The sequence below is a fragment of the Anser cygnoides genome, chromosome 2 (genome assembly GCF_040182565.1).
Source record: "Anser cygnoides isolate HZ-2024a breed goose chromosome 2, Taihu_goose_T2T_genome, whole genome shotgun sequence".
In the NCBI taxonomy this organism is placed as follows: domain Eukaryota; kingdom Metazoa; phylum Chordata; class Aves; order Anseriformes; family Anatidae; genus Anser; species Anser cygnoides.
In genome coordinates, this window is record NC_089874.1 from 2974842 (window position 1) to 2993782 (window position 18941).

Genomic DNA, 18941 nt, shown 5'->3' on the forward strand with positions numbered 1-18941 from the left:
TTAGGTTAGTTGAGATGCATCCTACCATGGGTTTGCAATAATAGACACAACTTGTACCATCATTAACTCATTCAAACAAGAAATCATCTCATCCATCCTCACGTGCCACAGGCTGGATTAAATGTACCTAAATCACAGTTGTAAAGAAGCAGTGGATGTAAGAGGTAGTTAGCACTGAGTCATTACTAACAATAATATCAACTGGATGAGGAAGGAGCTTGCTGGATCACAGTGTTTTTCTAACAAGACAGGTCATGGATATTAGCAGTTTGATTGCAAAACTTAGAAGTCACTAACAACAGGAGACCAAGGGCGCAGTGGGAATGAGTTTTTGCCTGAAAGAGTAATATGGTCCAGACAGATGGGGCAAACAACTGACTTGAAAGAGAATAGATAAGACACATTAGCAGAAGATTGGGAATCAGACAGGGAAATGCTAATTCAGTGGCTGCTGAAACCCTTGGTGCAACTTGCCCACAGGCATATGGGAAGTCTGTGATAGAAACGAGCAGTGAGTCCATCTGTCCTGCTGATGCAATGTATAGTCTCAGTCCCTGGTGAAGGAAATGTTCAAGCTCAGTCATAAAATAAGGCAGTGTTTTGTCAGCACAGTTTTCTAACAACTCCACTGAAATTACAAGTAAACTGCAATGTCTACCAGAAGACTCTCCAAACTGTGGTATGGAAACTAATTCAAGGGTTATATAGTCTGGCATATATTTACAGCCGCAAACACATCTCAGCTAACCTAGCTGTTGTGTCTGCCACCAACAGTGCTGCTAGTGGTAGTTCCTATTGCCTCTGACATTGGTACTCATCCGGAATAATTTGAGAAATTCTGACCTGCACTCTATTTCCAGGAACAGACTGAATGCAAGCTAGTACAGGCTTCTCTTTCAATCCTGGCATGGAAGAGCCCAGTTTTGCCATCTTTAGTACAAGAAGGTTAGGACAGCATGGAAGACCTTGAATATCTAATGAGTTGTAGGCTGTGATAAACCAGGGGAAAAATATGACCCTGGGGATAAAGCACGTCCTTAGGACATGAGATCTCTGGTCATATTCCTTCTCTGCACTACACAAGCTTAAACCAATAGCTTGGTGACCTGGATGGATGAGAATAAGCTGGAGGAGAAAAAAAAAAAAAAAAAAAGGCCATTTCCTATAGTCTCTAGCAGAGGCAGGCTGCACATATCCCATTTCAATGTACAGCATGGGGTCATTGAGCAAAGCCTGAGGTATGGGAAGAAGAGGAGCTGTGCTGGACTTGCCTTTGACTCACTGTTTCCAAAAACATTGGAGTGAGGATAACAGCCAGGACAGCTGGACACTCGTGAGTCAGTACAACAGAGACCATGAGCGAAGAGCTTAGGTTTGTTCACAGTACTGTAGAGATGTACACAATGCTTACACACTGCAGCCATCCTGAGCAGGATTCGTCATACTCCATCTCAGAGCTGGACATCTCATCTGAAGTAGTCATCTAGGTTCCCTCTCTAGTCAATGAATGAAAACTGACACTTCCTCACCATGACTCATCAGACCTATCTGTGATGCCAATCTTAGGATGCAATGACTCTCTGTAGCAGCCAGTCTCTATGTCGGTGATCAAGAGAACCAAGATGAATACCCGAGAGCCTGATTTTAAATGAATATGGTTAGGCCAAATGCCCAAGATCCATCATTCTCAATTCCTATGGACCACTGCTGTGGGCCCCCATGGACAAGGAGTTTGTGTTTGTGTTAAATTCTGTCCTTTTGGGGTTTCTGTGGTGTTAGCTTATGAGGCAAGAGCTGATTCAAAAAAGGCACTCTTGCAGAAGTATCATCGGTCAAAGACATAGGTCAGAGACATAGTCATTTGGACTGACATTTGGAACCGGTAAAGAATTGCCACCTGGAGGTACTGTGACAGATACTATCCTCAAGGCCAATCCCAATTCTGAAATGACTACAAGTCATCAGCTAATGTTGCCTTCTCCCGAGCCTGTGGATACCTGGTGATTAGGAACTGACTTTGATTTTCTTAACATATTTTCCTTTTAAATGCATTAGAGAGTGTCATATTTGTAAGAGCTTAAACACATGAACCCTCCATCTTGAGAACATGGAAAATTACTAAAGTTTTATTAGGAAAAAAAAAAAGAGAGAGAGAGATTACATGCACTTTTTAAGAGAGTTTGAGATTTCTATGGTTCTGCTGACCTTGCTAAGGAGATCTGTACAAATTTCTTCGCACACTTCTGCGGTCTAGAACTCAAATTCCCAGACTGTTTTTGTTACTGTGAATGCAGAAGAGTTTGGCTTATCTTAAATTTCCTTTATCTTAAAGATGTCAGAAAAGATACCTGGGATTTTCTTTGATCCCAAAAGGATATGGTGGCATCGATATAATGGAATAGTGATAGAAGTGTTGTGAACATCCCTGTAAACTGCCTACATTTCAGGTCTGTGTATAGGTTTTGCTATTAAAACTGTCTGTTTTTTAAGTTAGGCATGATCTTAGCCTTGGGCACTACTATGCTAAGTTAGACTTTATTATTAATATTACGAGAGAATAGACACCTCAGGTGTAATTTGTGTGCTTTTCAGTCAATGTTGGCCCCTTCCTCTGTGAAATTCAGGCCCTTCCAAAGTTTGTTTAAAATGCAGAATTGTAATCGTAATGGGAGAACTTGTGCAAGGGGACTGACATCCTTCAGGGCATGAACTTCATGGTGCTGGAAGGGCTGGCAGGCTGGGATCAGGGAGGGACTCATGGAAGGGCTCTCAGACACCTTGTTCCTCTGCTCCATCTCTTACAACTGGTTTCTACAGGAGTCAAGGGTTAAGCAGTCCTCCTGCCTGTCTGCTTGTCCCCCTAATGTCACTTGAACCCATCAGCCAAGTGAGCTTTGCTTGGCAGAGGTTCTAGGAGATACTGGATAAGTACGAGTCTCAGAGAAATGAGCAGCTAGCAGGAGGAGAGATGTGACTTGCAGAGGGAGAGGCTGCAATGTGTGTGCATGCTCATGTCTGTGAGTATGTATGCATACATGTGTGCATGCAATTTTCCCTGGACATCCAGACAGGCAGACAGAGAAGTCAATGCTCTTATGTTTTACTGCCCGCAGAATGATTCTTTGCTCTGTATTTTTTTTTTCATCCATCCATCTTCTCCTTTCCTTCTCATTTTGACCGTGCAGTTTTGGGGAGGAAGGAGAAAATGAAGTGGGTTATACCATCAGTTTCTCAATAGATGTCTTACACCATATGACTGAGGAAGAGATGAAGTGAAGGAACTTTCTCATAAGGTTCAAGGAGAGTGGAGGGTTCCACTTTTTGAAGTCCCATGCTTCCCAGCCACCTCTGGTCCCCCACAGCAGGACAGCATGTACCACTTGTCTCTTTCCAAGGAGGAACCTGACCACACAGGGTCAGAGGATACAGTAGTGAAATTCTAAAAGAGTTTGTGTGAAGTGAACAGCCAGATCGTGTGTTGTGAGCACAGGAGCAGGACAGCCACAGAGATTCACCCACCTCTCTGGTGGGAAGGTATTAGCGGTGACATCTCCCAGAAAGTCCAGTTAACAACTACTTGGAGGATTTTTATTTTTTTGGTCAGAACAGGTATACACAGGTATAATATATATTACATACATATGTATATATATAAAAATACATGCATATGTCCCTCTCCCTAGTCTTAGCTTCCAATCCAAAGACACGTTGAACTCAAGGGAAATCATGTCTTCTCTTTAACAGACTTTGGAGCAATCTTTTTGTCTTGTGTCTTAGGCTCTTAACTCATTTATGTCTTAATCCTGCAAATTGCATCATACTTTGATTCTGGGCCAGGGGGGTGCTGCTTAGCCTTGTATTTATCCTAAATATCTGAGCATTTTGGTTCATTTTCTATGCACAGGCACCAAGCTGGGTCACACAGGTTGAGATCAAGCCCGAGAGCAAGGAGAATCGTTCCTGTGTTGGGCTGATACATAGCACATTATTATACATGTTATCAGGGACATACATTAATAATGTATGTAAATTATAGGCATATCTCTCAGTCCCATCTCCTATCCCATTGCAGGAGAGAGAAGGATCCCAGTTAAGGCTTGTATATATCTGACAACATGTAGCAAAACTTGGCTAAGAGCTGGACGGGGTTTTGGGGCATGCAAAGGCAGCATTGCAAGAACTTTTGTGTGTAACCTAAAGGGCTTCAGCATTTTCAGAATCCTTCTATATAGTACCTGTCCTGGTCTGCACCCAGGTCTCATATACTATGGGTGTTAAGCTGAGAGCTCCTGCTCTGAGCTCCACAGGTCTCTGGCTGAGTCTCCATTGTTGGCCAAGACTCAATCAATGTGAATAATTGATTTGGTAGCTCTGTGGAACAGAATAATCTGTTGGCTAGAGCGTGCTACTGAGATTTAAGAAACTTGGGTTCAAAATCCTGCTTCAAATCAAGCAGAGGAAACTTACGAAGCTCATTTTCCCATACTGTAGATGAGTGCCCTAACCACTAAGCTGCTGACTATGAGTATAAAGGGGACATTGCGTCCTCTAACTTCACTTTGGGAATGGCACCTTAGGGGATGGGCACATGAACAAATTACCACGAGGTAAGTTAGGGTGTGATCTAATGAGATGCCAGTTTTTCTGTGGTAACTGCCCGTGTGAATGTTCTTACCCTGCAATAAGCGCAAGGTGGTTCATATATACCAGGGGGTAAGAACATTCGCATAGATGTTCACATAGCTTACAGCCTGCTTTGATTCCCAATAACTTGGTTCTGTGTCAATCTCAGCACCCTTGAGAATTCATCCTGGAAAATAAATAAATAAATAAATAAATCAAATTCTTCTGTTTTACCAAACCCCCAAATCTTCCATTTCGACATTTCCATTTGTAATTATTTTAATGTATTTTTGGTTTGCCAGAAATGATTTGCCGAGTTTGAATCCGTTGCACTCTTTTGGCAAAGAGTAGCTCCACCTGAGAGCCCTGCAGCCAGCTTTAACCAACACGGGCAGATAGTCTACTGACGCCTCACGAGCTCTGCCTGCCTCATAGTCAGAGACCTTCTGGGCACTGACATAATGTTAATATCCCCATTTCTCACAGCCAGCCCCTGAGCCCTGAAGAAGTTTGAACATGTGGAGATATGAAGCTAGGCTTATAAAACACTATTTAGCCCTGTGAAGAAAAGGTGTTGTGGTTGGGAGATGAGCAGAGCTTGCAGGTTGCCTTGAGGTCAGTGGGAGCTCAGCACTTTTTCATGCACTTCCCAAAGGTCTGGGAAATTGCCACAAAGGATAGCAGCAGCTCCAAAGAGAAGACCTTGATTTCAGTCACTGGCATACTGGTCTGGGAGACTTACAAGGTTACAGAGATATATAGCAGGGCTTGAGAGCAGGCTGAGTATAACCGTGCATGGGTACAACTGAGGGAACAAGAGAAAATACCCTTAAAATGTTCCATGAACTGGTCCCAAAATTCCAGTCAAAAAACACTTGCTTATAGGGTGGGACCTTGTCTCATGATGACCCCAAAGGCAGGCTGACTCAAGCTGTCTTGAGGCATCTCCTTTCAAGTTAAATTAGGAAGTTTCGATTCATCTTTGAGGTAGCATTCCACCAGCATGGGACACCCTTGTTTGAAAATAGGGCTTGCTGAGAAAGTATGAGGACACCTTCTGCTTCCAAGCACACAAAGAGTTGTATCCATACTCTCCATTGGGTGAACAGCACACTCCCCTAACAGACCTCTGTGGATGGAATTCACTTACTTAATTTTAGCTATGTAATGCTTAAATATCTGAGCAAATCATCTTACCTCCCTCTAGAAAGATGGGCATCTTCTGAGGGAGATTCATCCTTCCTGAGATAGGTATCTTTGGTGGATGTGATGAATCACTGTCTGGAGTTGCCTATCTTTCTCCATCCACTCTAGAAACAGCCTAAACACACAGCGTTTAGACAGCTAAAGTTGGGAGGTATGACTGAGTGCCTGAACGCCCGACAGATGTCATTGATGTGATGCCAGTTGGTGTCCAGAAGGTTTTTATGCCTTTTTTAAGAGTGGCTGATGAGAAGTCTTAAGTGCTTGTGTGGTCCTTGAACATCCTTGGTGATATTGACCAATATAGGAGGTAAAAGACCCAAATCCTCTCTGGTGCAAAGAGCAGAATTCTTCCAATTTAGGTGCATACAGAAACTTAACTAGGTACTGCTTTGTGAAGTTACTTTCAGGAAAGAGAAAGCCTGACATTAAAAAATGAAAACTGAATGGGAAGGCAGGTCTATTCTTGGAAAGAATTGAAAATGAACTCCTTTCCCAGGGAAAGTGAGCTTTATAATCTGTCCGAGGTAGAAGCAGAATCTGCCAGATTTTAGCTTTGTGGTAAACAAGAGGATGTTAATCAGTCCAAAAACTTAAGATTCAAGAGGACTTTTCAAGAGATTTTTTCAAGAGAATATTTACAGAGATATTGCTGATATTCAGGACTGACAACAATTATTTATTTATTTATTTATTTATTTAGAGAGAGAGAACTAAAACCTTTTATTTCTGGGTTTAAGGTGACTTCTGGCTATGGAAGATCAGAATGAGATTCATGCAAGGAAATAATATTCCACCAATGTCCTGTGCAGGGTACTTACATTTTCTTCTAGGGCAGCTGGATCTGGCCTCTCTCAGAAAGGTTACTGGCCTCAAGTATGGTAATTTCCATGTTTCTGTAGACCTGAAACATTGTTACCAGCCTGGTGTGCAAAGTGCTAATTCGTTTAGGGCTGTAGTGGGGACGGTATTATCTTTGTAGTGGAAATAGAAACATATAGAGCACAGAGGTGTAGAGTTAATTTCAACAAACTTCTGCCATTTCAAAATTAAACAACCAGTTTGTAGCTTTCGTGTAAGTTTACTTTGTAGGGACTAAATCGTCCAGAAGGCAAGTCAGCCCACCTGTCCAAGACACCTATCTTACGACAGAGCAACTTACCCTTCCAAGGCACTGATCTCTCTGTAATGATGACAGACAGGTCTTAGATGATATCATCAACTGGATTCCTAAATTTTAGATGGCTAAAGAGAGGTGAAATCAAATCTGTTCAAGGCAACCAGCTTTGGCATGAGCATTGGTTTCTGCCATGAGAATGTGTGAGAATTCAGCCCTGGTGAATGGAGAGGTTTTGGCAAATCTGTTGAAGTCCTGCAGCCTTGAGAACCTGTTTAAAGCTGAAATGGTGTGACCTGGCACAGCTGAATAGCCTAGAGGATGGGGACCACAGCTGACAAATATCACACCAATGCAATTACAGTGCAGAGATGAAACATGAGGTCATTGTGGCTAAGGAAGCTACGGAAGCTGCTTGCACAGTGTTATGTCTTGAGAAGTTTACTAGTACCTACATGTCTTTTCAAACTCTAATTGTGCCAACTCTACAGCAACCCTGACTCCAGGGAAGTTTTTAACCAAGCTATGAATCTCTGGAAGCTTCCTTCTTGTTTTGCTTCAAACCTCTACAGTGAGAAAGTCTGTGTCTCTCGACTGATTTCATAAGCATAAACCTTGGCTTTTCATTAGTTTTTTGTGGATATGCATTCGGTCGAGGCCACATGGAAACTGTGAGGTTTCCTCAGAACATCCTGAGCAAATGAGAGGTGTCATCGCAACTAACATGGCTTTGCAGAATATGGGCTTGATCTACACTGACCTTCACAGTCCTATGGCAATTTTTTTTATGATTCTCCCATTCATAGTGTGAAGCAAAAGAGTTAAGATTTAATTTCTAAGTAAATGCAAAGCCTCAACTTTGCAAAATTTAAACAAAATTGACCTAATTTTTCTCACCTTGAAACATTCACCTATTTTCCTCTAATTCCATGATGTCTGAACACCTTTCCCTTCACTTATTTCTTGGGCTTTGCACTGTATTTCACCTACCTTTTAAGAAACTTTCAGTTGTTTGTATAGTGCAGTCCACACGTATGCGTTGCTGCTTAGGAAGTCAGAGGGAAAGGTGAGAGCAGACAGCTCAGCTCTTTAGCATAACACAGGTCCAGCATTTCCAGAGTTTTCTTGCAAATACTGAGAGCTTGGTCCCAGAGGTGACTGGGGACCCCTGCAGTCCTGGATAAATAAGGTACATTTGCAAAAAACTCTGCGTGCAATGCATTCAGCAAAGCCAGAATTAAGCCTATTGGACTTGGCATTTTTGTATGCAGACATCTAAGTGTGTATGTTTCAGTCTGTGAACTGAGTCCCATCCTGAGAAACTTCAGCATTAGGTGACTGATTTTTCAACCCACTTGAGAATGGGTCTGGAATACAAGGCTCTGTGGGCTCTCATTAAGATGATGAGGAGGACTTCATATTTTTCACTACTCATCCAAACAAGTTGTATTGGATGGAAAGGCATTTACAGGAAAAGCTTTCAGTTGTGATATGAAGCTGTCAAGAAGGAGGGAGAACCCATTCTTTCCCTTGATGAATGTTATCAGTAGGGAATTAGTCACCATCACCATGCTTCAGGTCTGCTGGAGTTTATTCCAGGCCCCATAATCTGTCCTGGGCTTGGTGAGCTGAGCAGGTCTCTCCTTACGTTGAGATTGCCATTGAATGTGTCTGTCTTCTACCTTGGCTGCAGACAACTTAGATGAGATGGGGTAAAATGGTTAGTGTTTCTCTTGAAAGATGTTGTTTCTAACAGCAAACAGTAAAGAAGTGGCATTTCTGACTTGGAGCTAGCAGGACTATCACTGCAGCAATGACTAAGGACATTGGTGACCTTTACTTCCTATTCTCCTGGCTCAGAAGCAAGAGTACTATTAGGTTATTTATAACTAATTTGTAGGAAATTTGTGCATTTTATTGTTTTCTATTAGTTACAGATAGATGTTTTACTGTGGATGCTGGCTGCCTCTAATGAATGAGATTTCTAGCTATGTGACACAAGTATCTCTTGGTGTTTTAATCTGGACAGGCATTCAGGATTTGTTGGGGGTTTTTTTATTTATTTATTTTTATTTTTGACTTTTGCCATTGTTAGATACTTCCATTTGAGCAAAACAGAAGATTTTGAGGAACATTTTCTCATGCCCACCGTGTCGCAGTACTTCCCAGCTGAGAGGGGTATCAGTGTGACTGCTCCCTCTCCTTAATACAACTTTTAGTCAATTTTGTACTGCCCGAGGCTCTAGCAGAAATTAGAATCCAGGTCTAAAGGTTTGCCTGTGTGTGGAAGCTATAGCAAATTAAACTCATGATCAAGTTTCTGCGGTGTAACAAGTTACCACACATCAGCTGACCCTTGGTAACTGTCTGTGTGCTCACTGCTAGCCTGCAGCAAGTGAGGTAATTAGACTTTGCTTACCCACAATAAAAAAGGGTTAATTTAAATCACATTCGCTACCATTTGCTGTAGGCTAGGAATCCACATATGTAGGATTGCTGTGGGTCAACTAGCATGTTGTAATTTGAGCTTGACTAGCTTGACCATGAGATTGAGCCCTAAGCAGAGATCTGGATTTATCATGCAGCAATGTCTATGCACTGACTCCTTCAGGAGGCACTCTAGGACATCCTTGTTCAGACATCTGCAACAGACATCTCCTTCTGACTCCTTCACTGTCAATAGAGAGGAGAAATGGATGGTACGAAGAATTTTTCTCATCATAAAGATATTTTTAAAAAAGCCTACTGAGCTGTTCTCTAAAAGGGTGTATTTCTCTTTATTGCTGAAAAGGAAATCTGGATGACTTGAGGTAGACCTCTACATTGCTGAGGTCATCAGCTCAAAAAGTGAAGCCCACCTCCCAGTGTAATTTTTTTGCAGGCATTTAAGGGTCCAGTGGCATCCAAAGGGTCTCCACCTGCCCCTCCAAAAGGGCTCAGGTCTCCCAAAGGTCCTGCTTCATAACTGCCAGTCCCATAAGCATGTTTCAGAAACTGTGCTGTCTCAGATGAATTGAACCCTAAACCTGACTTGCCCCTTTTCAAAGGAGAATAAGTTACTTTTGAAACAATTTAATGTAGATTATTCAAATGTATGTCCTTTTGATCATCTATATTTCAGGTTTAGTGAGAAATGGGTAGTACTTAACATACTTAAAATCCAGGTTGCTATGCAATGACTTCTCATGTAGGTAAATCATTAGTGATTTCAATACCTGTTCTATAGACGTAGATGATGACTCAGAGAACAGGAGATTTCCTGCAGAATGCAATTCCTGTCTTCACTTGAGCCAAAATAATAGGAGAATTGGTCAAATTCCAAGGTAGCTGGGTAGCTGAGCCCTCAAGATATGAACAGAGAGGTTGAATGTCGTAGACATAATGAACCAACCAAACAAATTTTTAAATCAGTATCTTTTGATAGCTTGCATAACACTGCAGGTTTCCTTCTCCTAACACAGATAGCCCTTTTTGTAATCTCAGTTGAGTGATTCCTTATTTCTGGTACAATCCTCAGCACAGAAAAAAAAAAAAAAAAAAAAAAAAGATTAGCCCTATGCTTCATGTAGTGAATTTTCAAATTGAACTGTAATAATCTTCACTGAGAGTTTGATACTTGTCTGAATACAGGTATATCTAAAGCCATTTGAGCTTTCCCTGGGGTTCACACGCTGCTTCAGAAAGATACAGGCCTGCGATAGTTCCCATGTTATATCTGCAATCCTTGTATAGGTTTCTCACGTAGGGTCTATGCTGTGGAATTATTTAGGCAATTGAATTCATTCCTGACTTTCATATCCAGGTATTTTAACTTGGGTTTCTACAATATAGACATTAGTGCCTAATCTCATTGTCTGACTCCCACTACAGTCAGTGGAGATTGAATGTTCAATATAACTATGTACACAGAAGTCTGTAGTGCCATTTGGTATGCTCTGTGTCATCTGAGGTATCCACATGCTTCAGAAAGGCAGGCTGGAGCCAGGTGGATATGTAAAGTACCTCAAAAGGTACTCAACACACCTATGCTTAAGCAATAGAATTCCTCCCTGAGAATTCAAGCAAGCACATACAATTTCTCCCCCCCCCCCCCCCCCCCCCCAAAAAAAAAACAGAATGTCTGTTTCCCAACTGAAGGCAATATTATGTAAAACAATGTTATCTAAGTTATGTACAGCAATGAACATTTATCCTGGTAATGGTAATGATAGTCGAGAATTCTGCTAGCCTGGACATGGAGCCTTTGGCTATAGCAGGATGTCCTGGGAATTCACTGATCATGGAATCAGTGGGAAGAAATACAAGAGGGAAGAATTTACCATATTCCTGTGTTTTGGTTCAGTTCCTTTGGATCAGGTTCAGGCAAGTGGAAGTTCATACTACCAGTGTGTGCAGATGTGTGGTGACGAAGTAAGACTGCAGTTACCAGAAACTAGTAATCTAGAACTAGTCACCAATTTTAAATTCACTCTAAATTCTTTTGACTTTGAAGAGTCACCCAGTATTACTGGTTTAGACCTGTGTCTGATTACTGTTGAAGTATTTTAAAATCAGTTAGTCTTATCTAGAAGGATAAGCTATGGTGTTGCATGGGATAATCTTGAATTTACTGCCACAACAGCTGCACTAAAATTAAAGATAGGTGGGTTATCAGAGCATTTAACATCATTTATTATTAAAAAAAAAAAAAAAAAAGAGCATTATCTTCAGGTGACAATGCAGTATAGTTGCTGTGGTTCAACAAGTTACCAGCCATCAGTAGCACTGCAGCACCTCCTGGTACACGTGAGGTCAACTTATTCTAATTTCAAGTTGAAAGGAAGAGACTTAAGCTTTTAAGTCCCCCCTCCCGGTTGATGTAGGCTAAGAACACTTGCATGGACAGTTGCAGCAGCTCTGCTGGCAGGCAGGAACTTGTCAATTACTTGATCTCATTCACTGTGTGCCAATACCTTGCTTCTCGTCACCTTGGTGAGTAAACAGAGGGAGGTAGAGCCCCTACCTCTACATTTATGAAAAGTGTTGCCATGTCAACATGCACAACTTCACACAGACACGAGTGAATAGATCAGCTATGTACAGACATGCATCCTTCATCCCAAATGTGAAATGCAAGGTGACAGGAAAAAAGAATCCGCATGATCCAGTGCACTGAGCCCTTGAATTGAGTTGATATGGTGATATGGCTCCAGAGTGCACGCACCTGGACTGCTGTATTTCATCCCCTGCTCATGCCAGGAAGATCTTGACAGACTGGAGGGTGTTCAAAGAGCCAGAGGGCTGGAAGGACTGATGCTGATGAGCAAAGATTAGCAAGCACTACTCCAGGCCAAATAATGACATGATAATAGCTCTCAAACTTTTGTCAGGTGTATATAGTAAAGGAAAGTGACGAGGAATCGTTCCACAGGGTACCAGTGGACATAACTGGGTATAGGAAAGAAAGAAATATCAATTAAATATCAGGGAAAACAACTTGTCTGATTTCCTAGAATGTCAGAATGTAGAGTTTTTTTAAATGGTGGAAGTATCAAAATGTGATTTAGCCAGCATCGACCACGGCAAGACCATGGAGAAGTTGCACAGGAGATCTCCATTTTATGAAGAGGCTGGGTGGTTCCAGGGTAAATAAGCAATTTTTTTGTGCAATTTAGTGAGGGCTTATCTTCAGTTGGTGTAAATCAATATAGCTCCACTAACTAGTGGTGCTTTTCCAGATATCCTAAGACATAGAAGAGGCTGATAAAGAACTGGAATTCAGGATATGACTGTGTGGACTCCCTACACATTAATCTGTGTACTCAACCTGAGGACTTGGACATTCACTTATTTAGATATAAAATGATACAATTGCCAATCATTTATTTTGTGTACCAAATAACAACAAGCTATGTAAACTCATAATTTCCCACTGATTCCAGTAATGTGCTGTGAGCAGATTTGTATGCCTTCGTGGTGTTATTCATGCACCTGATAAGTAACTGTATTCCACAAATAGGATTTTTCTGATTTATGTTATAATAACTCAGATATGGTAGGTTGAATTGCCTCCTGGAAGTTCCTTTCCTTCCATCAAATCTAGCAAGAACTGGCTGATTAGTTGAGACTAGACATCCGCTCTTTGGATGGCAAACATTAAGTTAGGCAGAATGAACCTGAACAGCAGATGGGCATTTGGGAAGTTACAGAGTACATGAGAATAGGCTTTAATTTGTCAGAGATACTGAGGTCAATGCTTTACTTTGTATTTTCATAAGTGAATATGAAGTGAAGGAGGGATCTCCTGCTCCTTGTTAAAGTAGGACCTATATACTCTCCTCTTTTGGGTTTCACCCTCAGTATGAGATGGTCATTTTCTCAACTTCCCCATCTTATGGTGTGTGCAAGGGCTGCATCTAAAGCAGGTGTAAATAGACCCTCAGGATCAACACCATTTAAGCACTGTGTTGCTTCTTTCTTTAGCACCCTGATGAAAAGCTGGGCAACCAGCATACTCATGCAATCAGAGAGTTAGCTTTAAAGAAGAGGCTTCTCACAACTCACTTAAAATGGCCAAAGGAATGCATATATATGGGCAAAGAAGCACAATTCAAATATTGACAATGAGGTAGACAGATGAAGGGCATATGTAACTTGCAAACTTATCTTTAGGTTTCCCAAGTCTGTGCTGAAGTTCCAATATCCTGGAAGCTGTGGCGTTGCCATCAGTGCTTAGACCACTGTGTAAATGCACAGGTATGCATCTGGTAGAAGGAGGAAGGGTTTTCTCAGCACAGTTGTAATAGTGTAAGTGTCTTAAGAGACAGACTCGGTGCTAAATGTCTTTTATGAGACCTGATGTCCTCATTTTCTGAGAGTCCAGGAGTGCTGCTCCTGTTTGACACCACCTGAGGATCTGTCTTCCCTCAGTGCTGATAGAGATCACTGGATTTCAGCAGTGTTGTCATGTTACGTTATGTACTGCTCCAAAATGCCTTGGGATGAGATTTATACAGAAAGCTGCAGAGGACAGAGTCTGGATGAATTATGTCTGCAGTGAGTTCCTTCCAGCTGAGGCAAGCTTGGGAGCAGAATTTCACACTTCCCACCCCGCTGGCGGCCAAGTACAAGAACAGATCCTCCCCACCCCTTCTCCCAGCATTGGCTGGACTTCATGGCTCATGTGCAGATTGCATGGAGACCCTCATGGTCTTTAGGCAGTAACTCTATTAGATGAGTCAAAAATGGAGCCTCCACCCCGTTGGTCGAGCTGTGCTGAACTTGTCTCAGCTGGAAGGGACTGCATATTTTACCAGAGCTACTGAAATATGATTGATTCCAGGCTGAGGCGTGACATGCAGGTTCCTAGCTCATGTAAGCAGATTTGCCTAGTGAATTTGGATTGTCTCCCAGATGCCGAATTATCCAACACATATACATTTCTTCCGCACCTTTGCAATGTTTTATTCCAGGATCTGGGATGCACCAAGAGACAAGACCTCAGACACCCATCATTTGGGTCTGAAGTAATCCTTTTGCTCAGTACTGACCTATCAATCCAATCTAACTGACTTAATGCCTCCTCTCACAGCCCAAGGTAGAGATTGTGTTAGGCGTATGGAAGGAATTCTGCCATGCACCTGCATTCCCCAGATTCTTGGGCCATTAAACATCTCCGAGAAGCTCCAAGGTTATTATCAATTATTCTATCATCTAGATTAGTCCCTGCTCTGTCACCTTATCAGTAATAGAGCCATAAAGTGGGTCTTTGTGATTCTTATCTCCTCACTTTGATCAAATCCCTAAATCTTGATAGAGCACTAGGTTGATCTTGTCTGCACTGTGTAGGTACCCAAGAGAACTTGAATGGGCAGAACCCATGCAATGGGCAGAACCCATGCAATGAGACTCGGCATGCAAAAAAATAACCAGATCCTGCTTTATTTTGTCCAAAACCCTGGCAAAGCTCTGAAGCCAACTCTAGCCATGAAATATTGCTTTCACTAAAAGCAGATTGAAGTGATGCTCATACAAAGAAGGGAACATGCAAAATAACTTTGAATTTCAATTCTTTGGGAGCTGAGCTCCTGGCTCCCTTGGGTAAGATGAGAACAGCCTGCTCTGGACTTGTTTCTCCTGGGGCAGTGCATGAGACAGTTGGGGCCACCAGAATCCAGCCTTTCTCCCAAGGGACAGTCTGACCACATGATTCCTCAGCTGTTTTTTTTTTGTGAAAAAAAAAAAGGGGGGGAAAAAAAAAAAAGAGAAAAAAAAAAAAGAGAAAAAAAAAAAAAGAGACGAAACAGCAGAAAAGACAACCTCAAGATTGGCATTCCCCAGAATTAAGTTTCTTGACTTGACTGCCCCAGTAGGTTCCTTATATATGTGTGCTTTAAAATAAATCAAGTTACAGTTTAGACACTACTCATCAGTTGGACTACATGGATCAGGCTATGGATTAAACCTTCTATTAAATCTAATAGAAGTACATGATGTGCCTCCTTTAGTCTAGGACTGCTAAAGCAACCTCAAATATATTTGCCAGTTTAGTAACTGATAGGAAGAAACAATACCCTCAGTAAACAAATTCTGAATTAAATCTGTGAAGTGAATAATTACTGTTAGTAAAGCAGAGATGAACATAGATTTATTGGAAATTTCACTTAAGCCATTTTTTTTCATTATTTAAAAAAAAAAAAATGGAGATTTCTCATGTTTTTAAACTATGAAAGTCTTGATTTCAAACAATAGCAATTTCTTCTGGGTAGTGTCCAATGTTACAGCACCTAACAGGAAAACCTGGATCATGCATGGGGTTGCTTACTCATTTTTATTTCACTAAGTCTAATCCCCATGAAAACTTTTGTTCAGCCAAACACTTCACCACATGTTTAAGCACCTGAGACATCCTGTCTTTACGTACTTGCCTGTGTTTCACTGATCCATAGCCTGGCTGGGTTGTCTGGTAAATCAGGAATAAATTTAATTTACCTAGGAGTCAGAGAAGGAAATTTCCAGTTTCCCACCATTTGGCCTCTCTAGTTAAGTGGGTTGAATGCTTGAAAGTAAAAAATACACCAGTGGTCAGAGAAGGCTTTAATGGAGCAGCAGAAAACTATTTGGTGTTGCTCTGAAGATTGCAAGGAGAAAACTTTTTTGAGAAGATAGGGGGATTCTTATGCAGAAACAGAAATGAAGCCTCTCACACCCAACGTCATATTCATAGATACTACAATGAGTTCATCTGAGTGGGAAGTCAGGTTTGCATACTGTATCATCCATGCTGTTAAACAGCTGATTATAGGTAGAGACATGATAGGCATCATCCCAGACCTTCCAGAAGACAATAAATTCAGTGACGTTGCTATGTTTCTGTAGTTGACAAAAAATTTTGTGAGCCTCAGTTTACCACTGCAATATACCTCATTCATTAATAACCCATCGTGTAAGTGTTAATGGCCTTTGTCTTTAATTCCTTTAATACCTGGCTATTTTCATGAATGGGTATGGTAATATTATTCCCACTTTACAGATGGGAAATTGAGGGAAACCAAAATGCCTGATTTACCTCAAGTCCCGCAAAGAATATTTTGTGCACTGAGGTATTGAACCCACAGTACCCGAGTCCCCAGTCCATGCTATCTTCCCTCCTAATTAAAGTTAGTTACTGATATAATTGATCCGTGTGCACTCTGGAAAGATTACTATCTCAAATCTAATATCAGCTGCATTACGGACAGGTTCATAAATCATGTAATCTTTTGGTGTTGAAGATTCTCCATCTAAAACAAGAGGGTTACAAGGCTTCATTAGGTGGTGCTTGTGAAGTTCCTATCTGTGATTAATCCAGAGGTGGGAGCCTGAAATTATCACTCTTAAGGTAAAACAAAAAACTGGAGAAAATCTGCTGCAGTTCTGATTGGCAGTGTTTGATGATTAAAAACATGATTCATTCAAAAACAACCCACGCCTTTTAGTCTGTTCCCAGAGCTCTGGCGCCAACCAAATTCTGGGTACCGAAGACACAATTCTGTCCTGTCACAGCAAGCAGCATATAAATTGCAGCAGGGCGATTCTTCTGCTGCTGCTAGCACTGGGTGTCTTTCACAACGGTGACCCAAACTGAGTAGAGTATCACCTGCAGGGAGAGTCTGGGGTGCAAAAGGCAGGATGTCACAGGACAATGGAAAGAAGGGGCCACAACTGAGATGTTTCCAAACAGCGTTTTTAGTTTACGGCCTTGGCTGATAAGTGATTAGGTGCTCTAAACAAAAAGGTGGTGTTAAAAGGATCAGCAAGGAAAGTCAGTGTTGAGTGGAAGCAATTTGCTGGTGAGAATCAACATCCTTATTCCTGTAAGGCTGAAGAAGGCTAGTAATTCCAAGGCATAAAAATCCCTTTAAGGCTTGCCACATCCTGGTTTCAACCAATGCTGGGATGGGTTGAAAGCAGGAGGAGCAGCATTGTAAAGCCATGATCTTATCCACCTCTCACCCATCCAACTATTTATATGGTTGCAGATATATTACATCCCATTGTCTAAGGCAGATCTTGGTGCTCAGCCCTTTGAGGGCTTGTGGTGAATGTTCCTCTGATCAGAGAATTTTATAGCACTTGGTGATAGAGGACTTTATGGCCTGAAGCCATGGACCATCTTGGGTCTGATCGCGTCAACTTCTTTACCTAAAACAATAAGGAGGTTGAGTCACTACTTGGGTGGGAAGCCTTCAAGGAAAGAAAGTATGATGCTGTCTCTTCAGGACCATTATGACCATGATGTCTGAGTTACACCTGGTCACTCCTTCATCAGGTCTAGTAACTTGTGCTTGAGCTACAGCATTTAGGAATACGTTCTGGGAGGCATTTTCTAAAATTTCTGTAGTCTGCATTCAGACCACTATTCTTAGACCTCAGAAGAACTTGTAGAGGCATACTGTAGCAATTGAGAACAAGAAAGTAATGAATAACTCGAGTCAAAATGCTAGTTATCTCTAAGTTTCCAGAAAGAAGCTCAGGTAATATTCAAAGCATCTCCTGTATGTGACTAGCATCAATCTTTTGTCCACTTCCTTCATTGTCTGTAAAGGGAGGAACGACGTAGCAGCTTTGGACTGGAGATGGTATGAATCCACCCCTGCTCTCTCAAACTTCATAATTGCTTTCTCAAACTTAGATCCCATAGTAATGAAATTTGGTCCATGCAGGGCACTGCAGTAAATTATCTAAGTACAACCTGTGTGACTTGGGCATACATATCCCACATTTCAGTCCCGCTTGCATGATTGTTTAGGGTGTTTTGCTCTTCCTCCTTGAGAAAGGGGGTAAAGCCATGAAGAATCCACTACACCCATTAACAATCAGCCTTCATAAGGTACTAATCTTGCTGGCACAAACTTGCTCAAGTATCTCCAGCATGGGTTGCCAAATTCCTACTCTGGGTAGATGAATCTCATTACTGCTTTGTCTGATACATTAAAGAGACTTCTGGCATCAGAAATTATCCTTTTCAGCGTTCTCAGACTGCAAGAAAGACTTTTTAATCAGATCAATAAGTTCTTGTTCCCTTATAAAGTAAAATGAGGTAGTCCTGGGATTTCTCCAGCTTTTCAGGACCTGTCGGTATGGCAGTTTGGTAATGTCCTCACCAGTGCTGTATGCAGAGGTTGTACTCTCCTCCTCTGTCCCCACTCTCTGAGCCAGCTTGTTGTACTCAGCGTTCACAACAGGGGGGACAGTCACAGAAATCCCTGAATCCTCTTGGGGTCTCAGCACGGTTTATAGCACTTCTGCAAGCCTGACTTGGCATTTGAGGTACAACAGTGGCTTCATGTGGGCACATCCTAATCTCTCATTTTGTTCTGCTGCCCTCTCCATATATATAATCCCACTCTTTCTCCCCCAGGGCTTTAGCATCCTACAGATTTTTTCAGTGATGATGTTATGGAGGATTTTTTGGATCATTGGTAAGAGAGTTAAGTAGTACTGAGATGATCTCAGAGAGTTTGTGTTAGAAACAGCC

At 41.7% G+C, this 18941-nt stretch overlaps 1 protein-coding gene across 5 annotated transcripts in view; it reads left to right on the plus strand.

The window, feature by feature from the left end:
• Positions 1-18941, plus strand: part of WNT3A (Wnt family member 3A) — a 93682-nt gene that overhangs the window by 11801 nt on the left and 62940 nt on the right. The window lies entirely within an intron of this gene.